The following is a 14,432-nucleotide window of genomic DNA, read 5'->3' as shown; positions in this document are numbered from 1 at the left end:
AAAAGACACAAATGCAAGGTGCTATATTACCAAACCAGCCGCAGTTTCCCCAGAAGGTATAGGCAGCCACTTGATCATGCAGAATACCTTGCCAACAGGTTGCAGAGAACACCACACCCTGAAACAGCATGTCACGGGAAGGGAGGGAAAGGAACTGACCTGCTGTCTCTCTTTGTTCCTTCCCAACTGCTGTCTCTCATTATTCCAGGTTTGTCCCATAAAATATTAGCTCCCCCACTTTTGGGGTTTTGTAACTCAGCCTCTCCAAAAAGCTTCTGGGAAAGCCAGATACCACATCCTGCAATACGGTGCTTCATCCACATTCGGAAGCCATAGGAGGACCCCAAGCCTTCCTGGGTGCAGTATGGCTGGACCTGAGCAGCAGAGCTGCTGTGGCCCCCACGTGGAAAGCACAAAGGAAGCTGTGCTAAAGCAGATCCCATCCTAAAAGAGCCTGTGAGAGTTGGCAGTGCTGGAGATGAGGAGTGGCAGTAGGGGACAGGAGTCTCCACCGACAAGGAACCAGGGCCCAGGGCAGAGCACATGAGCATATCTAGGGAGGCACATAAACTGGATTTGGTGCAGGGCTCCTTTGCATCTTTCATATCTGTTCACACGCTCTTATGATATGTGAAAAACAAGAGCCCTGACTTCTTACCTATGAGAAGAAGTGCGAGTCCAATCCTTCAATACAATGATGAGGTAAGTGTCTATCAACAGATGAATGGATAAAGAAGATGTCGTATATGCATACAATGGAATACTACTCAGCCATAAAAGAGAATAAAATCTTGCCATATGCGACAACGTGGGTGGACCCAGAGGGTGTTATGCTAAGTGAAATAGGTCAGAGAAAGACAAATAATATCATTTATATGTAGAATCTTTTTAAAAAAGGAAAAAGAAAAAAAAAGCATAACAAAACATAAAAAGACCCACAGGTACAGAGAACAATCTGGTGGTTGCCAGAGGGGAGGGACTGAGGGGATGAGTGGAATAGGGGAAGAGGATTAAGAGGTAAAAACCTCCAGTTATAAAACAAGTCATGGGGATGTAATGTACAGTATAGGAATATAGTCAGTAATATTGTAACAGCTCTGTATGGTGACAGTTGGTAACTAGACTTGTGGTGATCATTTCATAAGGTGTAAAAATCTCGAATCTATGTGTACTATGTGATACACTTGAAATTAAAATAACATTGTAAATCAGTTATACTTCAATGAAAAAAAAAGATAAAAGCTAGGTGTGATAACCTGCAATGACTTAAAGATCCAGTCCCCACAGCAAAAGCTGCGGCTGATTTGGAGGCTAACTGATATTCAGCATCATTCTCCTCCATTACTCACATTGGATTTCCTTCACTTTCAGCGAGCACCTGCTTGGCTGGCCTTGGTTGCTTGCCTCCAGGGCAGAACCAGAGCTTTATCCTCTGCAGTTAGTTATGCTTAGTTGCTGTGCCTTTTTCAGCCCATGGTTGCTGCAGTTGACCATTAACGGTTATCACTGGGCATTGAATCACCAAGAGATGTTCCATGAATCTCCTGAGTTCCAGATACATTGCTCTCTACCCTTATAGTATAGAAGCAACCCCAAGTCCTAATGCTGATCAGGCCAATTAGCACTGCCTGTTCAGTAACTTCTTTCTTTACTGCTGGTCCACTGGCATGAGAAACCTAAAGCTACTAAGTGGGAGCCACAGCTTCAGACACAAGGAAAATTTCACTGTGTGCCCTGGCGGAAGTGTTTTTCCCCATACCCAGAAAACAGGTAGAGCCTAAATTTGCAGGAATGGTAAAGGCAAACTTCATCATCAGGTCACCAGGATTGATCATGAGAGAGCCAATCCTACTTCTACCTCATAGACTTGCATATTCTACTTATTAAGGATGGTTCAGCACATCCACGTGTAAAGGACAGCACCCTATGAGGTACTGTCTCTAAGCTCAGCTGACCTTTGACTCAGCTGAACATTTACTTAGTTGTCCCACTGTTCCCTTAGGCAGGCTACTTCTAGGTAAGGGGTTATATTTACCAATGAATCATGTGGTAATGAGTCCATTGTCTAATTTCCTTTGCCATAAAATGGGCCCCTTGACCTGCACTATGTCGGAGACGCCATGATGATGAACTATAAGGATGATGGCTTCAGATAATAGTGCTGGTGAAGGTGATGCCATCAGAAAGAGTGCAAATCTATCAAATTATCAATTCCAGCAAAAAAGAAATCACTGCCTCCTTCAAGGTATAAGATAACCAGTGTGGTCAGCTGGCCATCGGGTAGCTGGCAGGTCTGCCTGGAGAATGGTGCCAGATCCAGGGCTCTGCATCATTCTCTGATGCTAGAAGACCAAGCATTATTAACTCATCCTTGTTGAGAGGGCGGCAATGTAGTTGAGTCCATGCAGAAATTTCATCCATGCCACCGTGGTCATTATCTTTGGGCTCACTTAGCAAGTTCTAGGATGACCAAGGAGAAGAGAGAGGCTATGGCGGTGGTCGTGGTTTTTAAGTCTCTTCTGAAGTGGATACTCTTTGATAGACATTAATGTAAGACACAGAGATCCGCATGCTTTGTGTTCACCTCCATAAGTACGTATACATATCTCTTCCCCAAACCTCCCAGTCTTGTTCTTTCTTGGCCATTGTCCAATTAGCCAAGTCATTCATCATGGTCCAGGAGTCAATGTGTGTAGGTACGAGGACCATATCTCCCTCTATAGGAAATCCATGACCAGGTGTACTGCTTTCAGCTCTACCCATCAGGAACGTTTCCCTTCACTCCTGTCCTTCATGACCACCCCTGATAGGGTCTGTAATCAGGAGTAGTCCTTTCCTACCTTGCACCAGCAAATCACACTGAACTATCAATGAACCAAGCCCACATCTTTTCATCCCCCATCAGTTGGTCATAGGGACCCCTTTCTGATGCCGTAAGTGAGCTGCACTGGTAGGTGACAGGAGAGTCTGGGACACCTGTTCTGATAATTTATTCGTGATTCCTGAGTGACCACTTTTACCCTACAGTTCACTGCTGCTGTGCCTGCTCAGCCTTACGGCTTAGTGCATCTTCGGTCCTCCAGTAAAACCAGCTCATGATCGGCAGTTAATGTCACATGGCCTCCTGGCTTCACGTGGTTAAACATTCAGTCTCTACCAAAGCCCAGCAGCAGTCCAGGAAATATTTTTCAAATTGAGAGTATTTCTCTACCACAGAAGTCATGGCCCTGCTTCAAAACCTAGAAATCTGCAGCAGACTGTCTACTGGAGCTGACCAGAGCATCCTCACTCACCATAGACACTTTGGGCACCGTCGTATCTGCTGGTCGTATCCGCTGCTTCAGCAGCAGAACAGCTGGCATCACAGCCTGGATCAGCTGCAGGGCCCACTTTTCTCAGGGTCTGAGTCAAAACTGGAAGCCTTCTCAGTCACCCGATTAAGGGTCAAATAATGTTCCCAAGCGCGATAAATGCTACCACCAAAACACAACCAAGTGTTGTGCCCCTTTCTCAGTGATAAGAGGTGTGAGGAGCAATAACTTCTCCTTAACTTAGAAGGAATGTCTCCTCTAGGGTAGAGGTTGGCCAACAACTGTCCACAGGCCAAATATTGTCCCCCTCCTATTTTGGTAAATGAAGGCTTCCTGGAACATAGCCACAACCATTCGTTTATGTATCGTCTATGGCTGGTTTCGTACTACAACGGCAAAACTGGGCAGTTACAAGAGATACCTTATGGCTTGCAAAGCCTCAACTGTTTACTAACCATCCCTGTAAAGATAAAATTTGCCAAGTCCTACTGTAGGAAAAGAGGTTCCCTAAAAATTTCATCAATGTGACAGACCCCCGAACTTTCATGAAGTTTATTTCCCATCTAAAGGGCATCCCGACTTCTTGACATGTCTTACTCCTGGGTCCATGAATATAATGCCACGAACATAGTGGACAGCAGGATATTCTGCAAAATCCTGTAAGACTATGTATTAAGACAAAGAACAGAAGCTAATTAACTTGGCCCTGAGGCAAAACAGTGAAAGCGAACCGATACCTTTGCCCTGAGTACACATCTGTGTTCAACTGCAGCCACTCCCTTTTAAAACTGAAAACTCCGTTTCCCAGAATCCCCTTTCCTATATGGTTCCAGGTTACAATTTACCAAATAAGAGAATTCATGCAAGATTTAAAGGGTACAGGCAAAGTCAAAACCATTATTCTCTGGTGGGGGTTGTAGCCAAACCCATGAAGAGACAACAGTGTCACAAAAGCTTCACACAAGTTCTTGAGAACTGTCCCCTTTACCACTGCAGATTGAGATGACTGGAGCCTCTCGGAGATTTCTGAGACTTGCAGCAGTTTCCTGGCAAGCTTTTGAAAACCATGCCTTTTATTGCTTTAAGAAGAGATACAGTGTGTCGGCTTCTCTGACCTTCAGCAAAGGTTTCTTTGATTTCCCTCCCTCCGCTTGGCTCTTCCCACAGTTACATAAGCCCCTAATTCTGTATTAAAGCCTTTATTCCTAGAATATGTAGAATTGCTTCTGTCTTTCTAACCAAACTCTGAGAGTCTTCAGTACTGCACAGAGTTCTGGAATTTGTTTTCCAGTCTGTTTAGATGCAAAAGTAGCAATGGGGGGGGGGCATAGCTCAGTGGTAGAGTGCGGTGCTTAGCATGCACGAGGTCCTGGGTTCAATCCCTGGTACCTCCATTAAAAATAATAATAATTAATAAATGAATAAATAAACTTAATTACCCATAATGACTTCATTAATATTGGAAAGGTGACACTATTAGTCCACGACATGCAGTTACTTAATTGGCAAGAGTCAGTGGTCTATAGGAGGCAAGGCTTTGGAAAATCAAGTAACTGTAATAACAGAACATCATGGAATATCACCTCCAAGGTGAAGGATAGTTACTGCAACTGGCACCTCAAATCACAGAGAAGGAAACACAGCACCTCTGGATTTGGAAGGCACCGTGTATCTCACTGGGCATGCCGCCAGGGCCTCTTTACCCATAAGGCTGTCACAGCGGGGCAGCGGGGCGTCTTGGGAAGTTCTTTGGCCTCAATTTTGGATGGATCTTGAGCCTATTTTCTCATATGTAAAGTGGCCATAAATGACTTCTTCCTAAGGTTATGGCGACTATAAAATGAGCTAACAGGGGAGAAAGCCCTCGGAAGCACACATCCTCAGGTGTTGCCTGTACCACTTTGCAATCCAATGCCCAGTCCAACGACAGACTTTTTGTCAGCCCAGAGTAAAAATTGCCCCATAAGGATTAGCAACAATTCTATGTTTTTCTATTGAATTGTAACATAGATGCAGACGAGCATCTGAAACACGAATGTGGTGTTCAGGGAATAACAATAACACAACAGCCTCCTAACTAGCACTCCAGTCAGAAGTAGAATGTGGCCACTTACCCAGCAAAACGTCACCCAGATGAGAGGCAGGTGGGGGTTGAAATCAAAGAAGCTTCTACCCAGTGCCATCTGTGGCACAGCCTCGCATCCAGGGAAATGTGGAGGTGTGCTAATTTTCCCAGGACCCCCGAACTCTGAAAGGACAAGTTGGGGTTATTCTGAGCTCACCCCACCCTACTCCTGAGACAGGCAGATTGCTAGCTCTCCTCTCGGCCAGGACAAGTTGCATTTAGAACACCAGAGGGCGGCCACTCCCCACAGACGGTGGTACCTGGAGAAGCCACAGCTAAACTAAGGGCGAAATGAGCCAGTCTCCCGGGTCCCCTCTGGTCCCTCCTGCTCAGGCCCACACCACACATCAGACCCGTGCAGCGTAGAGATCTGGGGCGTTGGTAACTGGGAGACTTTCTACCTGTGACCTTGAACAAGTGACCTCACGTCTCCAAGCCTGGAAAACTAGGGCACAAAGATAGTACGCACCTCATGGGGTTGCTGGAAGGACAAGTGAGATCATGTGGGTATACAGCAAGACACTGTCCAAATAGTCGTTGTTCTTAGGCATCATAACAGTTCATCTAACTGGATTCTCACCAGAGTCCTGACAGGCAGAGTGGGTGAACACGATTCTCATTTTTCAGTTGAAGAAACTGAGGCTGAAAGGAGTCACACGAGCTGTTAGCATCATGATGGTCACAGTCATTTTATTTCCTACGCCTTTCTCTCTACCATTTCAGTGCTGGCAGCTGGCCTTACAAGACTCACTTAGAACTCTTTTTGGGATTCTGGAATTCTGAGGGCCAGAGAAGGCGAGTTTTATCTTACCTGAGGCTACACAGTGAGCCAGGGGCCAATTCAGGACTCAACGAGCCAGTCCAGTGGGCTCCGTGTGGTGTTCCAGCCACAGCCCCAGACACCCTGACAAGACACAGCCTCGCTGTTCTGCTCTTGATCGACTGTCAGGGGTCCCAGCCTTGTCTTGTCTCCTTAACCAGACTGTGAGCTAAAAGAGAAAAAAGAAGTCTTGAGGAATATATAGTACTATAAAAAAGCTTCCATGGCATGTTGCTAAATGAAACCAGGGATTACAAAACAGTAAGTGCAAAACCCCAGTGCGTATTTCTGTACATCAGCAAAGGAAAAAAAAGTAGAAGGGCTTAATAATACACAGGAGGAAAAATGCTTATCCCTGGACGGTAGAATTACAGATAATTTTTGTATTTTCCCCTTGTGCTTTTGTGTGTTCCTAGGATTATCCAATAAGCATGTTTTATTTCTGTGATCAGAACAAGTGTGTGTCGGGGTGGGGCGGTGATACTATTTCAATTGTCCTTTTTCTTTTTAAATGCTACATTAAGAGTCAGGGATCTTGGGCTGTCTTCCACATTAATTTATTGTGACTTCGTACAAGCCTCTTAACGCTCGTGAGTCTGTTTCTCTGCCTGAAACGTAGGGAGGACCCCCGGCCCCCTCCAGAGGCTCAGACTCTTCCAGGCAGGGCTGCCTCAGATGGCTCCCTCTTCTCCTTGGGCAAGTTCCAGGCAGTCATGACTCCAGCTCCTGCCTCCACTTCCCCCACGCCATTAATTAATCCCTCGCCTCCTTGCAGCTTGAGTTTTGTCCCCTATCCTCCAGACTGCATTCTACAGAGGTCACCACTGGCAGCCTCCTCACTGCCAAAACCAAGGGCCTCCCTCCCTCTCCCTCTCTCTCTCCTTCTCTCTCTCCTTCTCCCCACCCCCCCCGCCATATCCCCCCCCCAGTTCCCCAGCACGGAGCTCTCTTGAACTGCCCTCCTCCTTGGAGCACAGTCTTCCTTCTGCCCCTCTGACCACAGCTCCCCTCGGCCATCCCTCGGGCTTCTTTCTCAGCAGGGGTTCCTTGGGTTCAGAGAGGGGCCCCTTTCTGTATCTTCAGTCTCCCTGGGATGACCTCGCCCACACCAGGAGCGTATCAAATGGTCCCCACACCCATCTCCAGCACACACCTGGCTCCTGAGCTCCAGGCCTGATAAATCCACCCAGGGGCCCACCCCACACTCAGCACAGCTGAGCCCTTCTCACCTCCATCCCCTCCACCTCTCACTCAGCCTCCTCCAGCATCACCTCTGAAGATAGCTTCCCAGGGCCAAGACCACAAGTGCTGAGCCTGGCCTCTGCCTCTCCTCCTCCCTGGCCACATGGAGTTGTCCCCAGGTCTTGGTCAACTCACCTCTCAAGTACCTCTCTAAGCTACCCTCCTCTCCAAACCCTAGTGAGGTCCCCACGCCTCTCCCACAACTAGCAAAGCCATTCTCAACGTCTCACTCACACTCCACAGCCCTCAGTGTGACAGTTCTATCCACTCTTGTGCAACAGCCCAGACCTTCTTAGCATTCAGCCTGGGTCCCTCACTCATTCAGGGGACATCACCATGGACCCCAAAACCTCTCATTTGCAGGACTTCCATGGACTCCCCACTGGTCTCCTTGCCTCCACTCCCCATCCCTCCAGCCTGGCCTGAAACAGAGGTTACCTCGTTAGTATCATCATAACCATCATTGAGCCCTTCCTCTGTGTCAGGCATGGAGGGCTTCACCTGCATTCTCATTTACTCATTTATTGTTCACAATGACCACATGAGAAAGGTACTATTATTATCTCCATTTCAAAGATGAGAAAGTGAGCTATACAGAGTGTAAGGAACCCACTTGTGATTAAATAGGTACTTATGCAGTTACTAGAGGCTCAGAACTGCAATTTGAATACACACCGTCTGATCTGATCATGGAGTATCCGCCTTCAACCATGCCGTCACACTGCGAACTTGCCTCCTCTGCCAGAAGCACCTATAGGCTAAAGCCCACGCTCTTCCGCCTGGCTTCTGGGGACCCTCCTGTATCACTCAGACATGGCTTTCCAGTCCTGTTACCTACTGTGCCCAGCTGCTGCCTCCCAGCCCTCCATCCTGACTGCACTCCTCCCCTGCCCGCTTCCACATCTCAACCCCTGTCTGCTTGCAACTGGGGACTTGTCTGGCTCAACTGCATCTCCAAGTGTCAAAGCCGTCCCACCCTTCACGGCCATCCCAAAGGCTTCTCCCTCCATGCCAGGCAGGCCTAGCTACAAAGCAGTCACAATGGGGGAGGGCCAGCGACTGAGGGACAGGAGACCTGAAAGCTGGTTCTTGCCCTTCCAGAAGGCACTGGGTAGGACTAGACCATCCTTAGGTCCCCATCCTGCTCTAACAGTCTAGGACCCGATGCTTTCCTGACCCCTGAAATGGAGGTGAAGTTGCCCTCTTGAATCCCTTTAATATTCACAGAATGGAGAGAATGTCAGGGCTGGGAAGGACTTCAGAGAAAACATAATCCCACCCCCTCACATTACCCCCCACCAAGGAATGCTTAGGCCCAGGGAAGGGCAGAGGCCAGGCTGGCCATCTGGGGACTGGTGGGAGGGAGGCCATGCTCTCTGCTTAATGAAGGACCCATCTCGGCAGGTCCACAGCCCTGCCGAGAAAGGGTGGGAGGAGCCTGGCTCTCATCCGGCGCGGCCCGCCCATCCCCAGGAGGCCTCGGTAGTTTTCCATAACCAGCAGGCCTGCAGCCCAGGACATGTGCTCCCCTCTCCCCTTGCCCCCTGAATTCCTCTGCACTCTCAGGCAGCAAAGTGGCATTCAGGGCCCTGATGGGGCAGGGCGAGGGAGGCCCACACACAAAGACTCACAGATACCAGTGGAGCCACAGACATGCAGACCCAGAGAGATAACACAGATCCAGATGAAGCCAAAGGAACCAGACACAAACAACACGCAGATACAATACACCCACCTCGCCAGACACGTAGACCCATTCTCAGAGGCGCCCACAAATAAGACCATCACACAGAGACATGCGTCCCGGCGCAGACACACCCAGGCACATTGACACCTGGAGGCTCATGTGCACACTCAGCAGACACCCCGACCCCCAGGCCCTGCAGTCCCCCTCCTCCCCCTGAGAGCCGCCCCCCACCCCCCCGCACTGCCCGTTTGATCAACATCAGTCAAGGAAAGGGAGAAAATTCCCGGGCTGCCCCAGTCCTGGAAGATAGGGCCGGGGCTAGAGAAACCCAGGGCCGGCCAGGCTCCCTCTGCACTGGGAAGGCACTACTTTTCAGTTCTGAAGAATTGACCAGACAATCCTCACCCTGTTTCCAGAGGCCAGGGTGAGCCTGATTCTGGGGCACCACCCTTCCGTGACCCTTTCTCCAGCTTCTCAGATTCCAGCTTTGTCCCTGGCTATTAAAAGCAGAGCAGAGGGGCATCCAGCAGCCAACCCCCCAGTTCATTTCCCTCCCATCCCTCTCCACCACCACCCCCTCCTCCCTACCTGACTCCTCCTCCACCCTGACACTTGTCTCCCTCACTCTGTCTCCACACTTCAGCCCCAGTCTGTCCTCCAAGAGACTAACTCCACACCTTCACGGCATCCTCCACATTCAAGAACCCAGAAACACAGCTCCCTGGCCAGATGGACCCAGTGGCCTATATGTGCACCAGAACCTCCTGTTGGATGCTCCACGACTATCTGGTGGCCAGTGGGTCCAGCAGGAGGACTGACTGCATGCACATCACACACCATGCTGCAGTCAGCAGAGGTGGCTCGGGTCCCAACCTCACCCCACCTGTCTGGGGACCTTGGACAGGTGACTTCAACTCTGAACCTCAGTTCCCTCATTTATAAAACGGGACTCATGATGCCGCCCAGCTCTCAACAGTATATATAGTTTATCATGGGGCCCAATTTAGAAGCCTGGTTTTAACCAAGAAATGGGCTGTGAGACTTGCAACCTCTCAGCCTCAGTCTCCCTGCCTGGGAAACGCGATGGTAACTCTTGCTACCCTGGCGTGGTGAAATACCGTCGGGAGCAGCGGCCTCTAGAGGGGGTGGCCGCCGAAGGGTTCCGCTCCCCCTACACCCCCTCCCAGGCCCCTTGGCCCCCGCCCCAGCTCCCCGCCGCGCACACCTTGCCCCCGGCCCCACTCAATCCGGTTCCCACGCCGCCTGGCCCCAGCCGGCGCGGGCTGTCAGCCGGAAGGGATTTGGGATCAGCTGCGTCGGCACAGAGGCCGCCTTGTCCTGGTGGGGACCCCAGGCCGCAGCCCGGCCGCTCGGTCACGTTGCTCGGCGGCCGCGGTGCCAGCGGCCGCCCGCCCCTCCCGACCTGGGGCCGCTTCAAGGGCCGGCGCCGGGTTTCCTGGCCCCGCGCCCAGCGCCCCGCCGGCGGTTTGGGGGGCGCGCGGCGCGGAATCCGCAGGGCCTCTCGGGGCGCATCGTTTCCGCCCAGCTCGGGGCAGGGGTGGGGGGTGGCTGGAGGGGGCTACTGCGTACTCGTCTCCCGCCTACTCCCACCCACCCAACAGCAGTGAGCAAACGAAGCCCACCCCTCCCTGCAGGCGGCGCAGGCCGGGCCTCCTGCCCTCTCCCGTATCCCCGGCATCCCAAAGGATGACCACAGATTTCCCCGGAAAAAGCTTTGGAACCTAGGAAACTTGGGATGAACTCAGCTGAAGATGGACTGTGGGTGGGGCGGGGTGGGGGTGGGGGTCGGCTCCTGGCGCCCTAGGTCGAGCTGTGCGGTTACAGTCAAGGTGTGCTGGGTCTGAGTTGGAAGCCAATCAGATGTTATCTGGTCCCGTGTTGGGATCTTCCCAGTGTTCTGAGTTGGAGTGCTGGGACCCTCTCTGGGTGTTATCCTCTGGATGTTGGGGTCTTTGCTGAGTTTCTGGATCGAGTTATACGGGTCCACTCAGGCTGTTCTAAGTTTGCAGTGGAAGCCGATTCAGATATACGTGGTCCAGGAACGGGAGTCGTTCTCAGGGTTCAGGGTCCCGATGTGGTATGCTTCTCTAAGTCAGGCTGCTGGGGCTTTCTCTTGTGTGGCTGTTGGAAGCCCATGCAGTACATGTGGCCCAGGGTTGGGAATCTTCTGTGGGTGTCCAGGGTCTGGGTTTGGAACCTGCCCCCAGGCAGGTCAGGTCCAGGTGTTAGCAGCTGCTCTAGGTTTGTTTGGACATAATGTCCAGCCCCAGAGCCTCCCATTGGCCTGAAGGCAGGCATCCCAGCTCAGCCTCTGTCCAAGTTCACCAAGATCCCTATGGGACCAGCTACAGGAGGGCCTGAGGCACCTCAGCCTGACACCCCTCTCCAGAACCCGAGAATTGGAGGTAGACCCAGCTGAGAAGCAGTCATGGCTTCACTCTGCCCCAAGGCACATCCCTTCCCTTCTCTACTTTTGTTTCTTCACCAAGGAAATGGAAGAATTGGATTTGATATTCTCCAAAGTCCTCTACACCACCCTCCTACTGTCCTCCCCTACTTGCACACACGCACACACACACACTCACTCTTCAGTGCTCACTCCTGTCTCCCCACGTTTGTTCACACTGGTCCTCCTGTCCAGACTGTCCCCCTTTCCCTCTCCAGCCTTACTAGTCCCTCAGGCTCCCTTCCTGCTAGAAAACCTTCTTTACCCCTGCCCCCCTTTCCAGCCTGACCCCCGGTCCTCTCCTGTGGCTGGGCGCTCTCTGAGGGCACAGCACTACCTGCTACTCTACTCTGAAGCCTCATTCTAGATGGGAGTGGGGCTCAGGGTCTCACGCTCAGCGCAGCCGCCATCCCAGGCTGGCTGTTGACCCTCTGAGAAGAAGTTCTTTAGTCTCTAATACACTAATACTAATAATGGTGGGGTGGACTCTAAGCGGATTTGGGAGGCCTGTCTCCTGCCCACACCAATCCTCCTTTCCAGGCCACTGCACCCATGTGACAGACAGTCTGGGGCACCAGGAGCCCTCAGAATCACATGGGCCTGGGCAGGTAGCTGGAAACTGACTGCCCGGCCCTACCTCTCCTGGGTGGCTGCGTACCAAGCAGACAGAAACCAGAAACCCCAGAGGGCAGGAGTCACCTAGATCAATTACCCTGTTCTCTGGACCAGCCTACACAGTCAAGCGTATGAGCTTGACTTTCCAGGTGCACGCACGCATGCCCATGCAGACATGCCCATGCACACGCATGCACACATACATTTCCCAGAGAGGGAACTGAGCCAGATTCTGAGCTAGACCCATCACAGTATTTCTCAGTCCTCACAGAAGCCTTGTAAGAGTCATTAGGCCCATCTGCAGATGAGGAAACTGAGGCTCAGAGATGGGAAGGGACTAAGCGGGGATCCCGCAACTGTTAACGTGGAATCAGAATTCAAAGCGATGCCCTTTGCACAGCACCGCTTGGCTGCACACACAGATACACGCTCACACACAGACACACACATACACAAGGGCACACACAACTTTCACACACTTGTGCCCAGCTCCTAACCTGGCCATTGAATATCAAAGCTCGAAGGGAACTTAGATCATCTCGTCTACGCCATCCCATTTTACAGAGAAAGGGGAAGGGATTTATTTCAGTTTTCAACACATTTAGGAAATGGCAGAGCCAGGACTCAAATTCACATCTCTGTTGTCACATAGAGTCACACATCCACACACCACACAACTTACGCCCAGACTCCTACACACAAACCCATGAATGGACGCATTGACACAGACAGTCATTCCCACTTGGTTTATATGCCTGCACACATCGCATTGCACATGTTCACTCATCACACACACTCACACACACACAATCATACACTGTCACACACAACGCACGTTCACCTACACTCGCTCCCACACGATCCTTTCACTCAATGCACATACCCACACACTCACGTCCTCCCACTCCCACACTCACATGTACCCACCCTCCTGATGCAGAAGAAACAAGTTGACCCTGTTCGGGGACCCTGCACAGCTAAGGCTAGACCCTAGGGTGGGAGCCACACTGAGCCTTTAAGAAGAGGTGCCCTGGAACCAGCATGGGGATGAGTGGGTGACCCCGGCATTGCCACGGGCAGCCCTGCGAAGTGTGCCCTGCCAGCAGATCCTCACAGGCCCAGGCAACTCGCCTTGGCCAAACCCAGCAGGTAGCCCCAGAAAGTGTCGAGTCATGGGCCAGGAGTGGCCTGACTGAGCCAGGTGGGCGGCAGGGCTGGTCCCAGCTTGTAAGCTAATAGTTGTCTTCTGCCTGGAGCCACACTGGGGACGCTCCTCCCCGAAAGGGCCAGACCTTGAGTCATGAGGCCTCTTCTTCCAACACCCGCTGAAGGTGAGAATCAAGGTGCCAGGATTTGGGGGCAAAGCACCCAGAGCTGCTAATGGGATTTACCAAAGTTGGTAAGCCAACTAATGTATATATCTAATACGGACTAATCCCAAAGCCTAGTCCATGAACAGGGACAGCTGTCAAAGTTCTCTAACAGATGCTCTAAGCTGGACAGACCAGACACAGAAACAAATAATTACAGTGCAGTTGTTGGGGATGGTAACACAGAGACAGACTAGACAGCATGGTGGGAGCTCGGGGTGGGGAGCGGCCACCTTGGACCAGACGTGGGGCCACTTGAATCTGGGTCTTGAGTGGTGACTAGGAGTTCACCAAGAAGCTTTCCAGATGGAAAATTGCACTTCAGGGAACAGAGACCAGCATAAGCATGGGCTTAAGCAGAGGAGTGGAGGGCGGATCGGAGGTACAGAAGATGAGGCCAACTGGTGTCAGCTAGTCAACAAATATTCATTGAAACCTACTATGTGCTAGAATTAAAAAAAAAAAGATTAATCAGTCTTTTTTTTTTTTTTTTTTTGGTTGGGGGAGGCAACTAGCTTTTTATTTAATTTATTTATTTTGAATGGAGGTACTGGGGATTGAATCCAGGACCTTGTGCTTGCTAAGCAGGCACCCTACCACTGAGCTATACCCTCCCTCCTACTATGTGCTAAATTATGACAAGTAAAATATACAAGCCTGTCTCTCAAAGACCTCAGGCTCAAGGGTCCCAAATTCAAGTGCTTTCTTGTGCCAGGCAGGTGGTGTAGCTGGGTGAAACGGGAGAGTATCGGCAGTAGGGAGTGGTGCGGCTTGTGTCTAACAAGAGCGTTCATG

The 14,432-nt window shown here is 51.0% G+C and overlaps 1 protein-coding gene across 10 annotated transcripts in view; it reads right to left on the bottom strand.

Moving 5' to 3' along the window:
* The window catches only part of LOC102517729 (olfactory receptor 2A12), a 187,512-nt gene that overhangs the window by 54,781 nt on the left and 118,299 nt on the right, over positions 1-14,432 (bottom strand). For all 10 annotated transcript variants that reach the window (XM_032494016.1, XM_032494010.1, XM_032494011.1 and 7 more), the window contains 2 exons: positions 6,248-6,425; positions 5,906-6,078 (listed from right to left, as the gene is read on the bottom strand). The gene's annotated coding sequence lies outside the window, so the exon portion shown is untranslated. The remainder of the gene's footprint in view (positions 1-5,905; positions 6,079-6,247; positions 6,426-14,432) is intronic.

Source organism: Camelus ferus, chromosome 13 (genome assembly GCF_009834535.1).
Source record: "Camelus ferus isolate YT-003-E chromosome 13, BCGSAC_Cfer_1.0, whole genome shotgun sequence".
In the NCBI taxonomy this organism is placed as follows: Eukaryota; Metazoa; Chordata; class Mammalia; order Artiodactyla; family Camelidae; genus Camelus; species Camelus ferus.
Note: the sequence above shows the minus strand (reverse complement) of the source record. Positions and strands in the feature narration are given on the sequence as shown.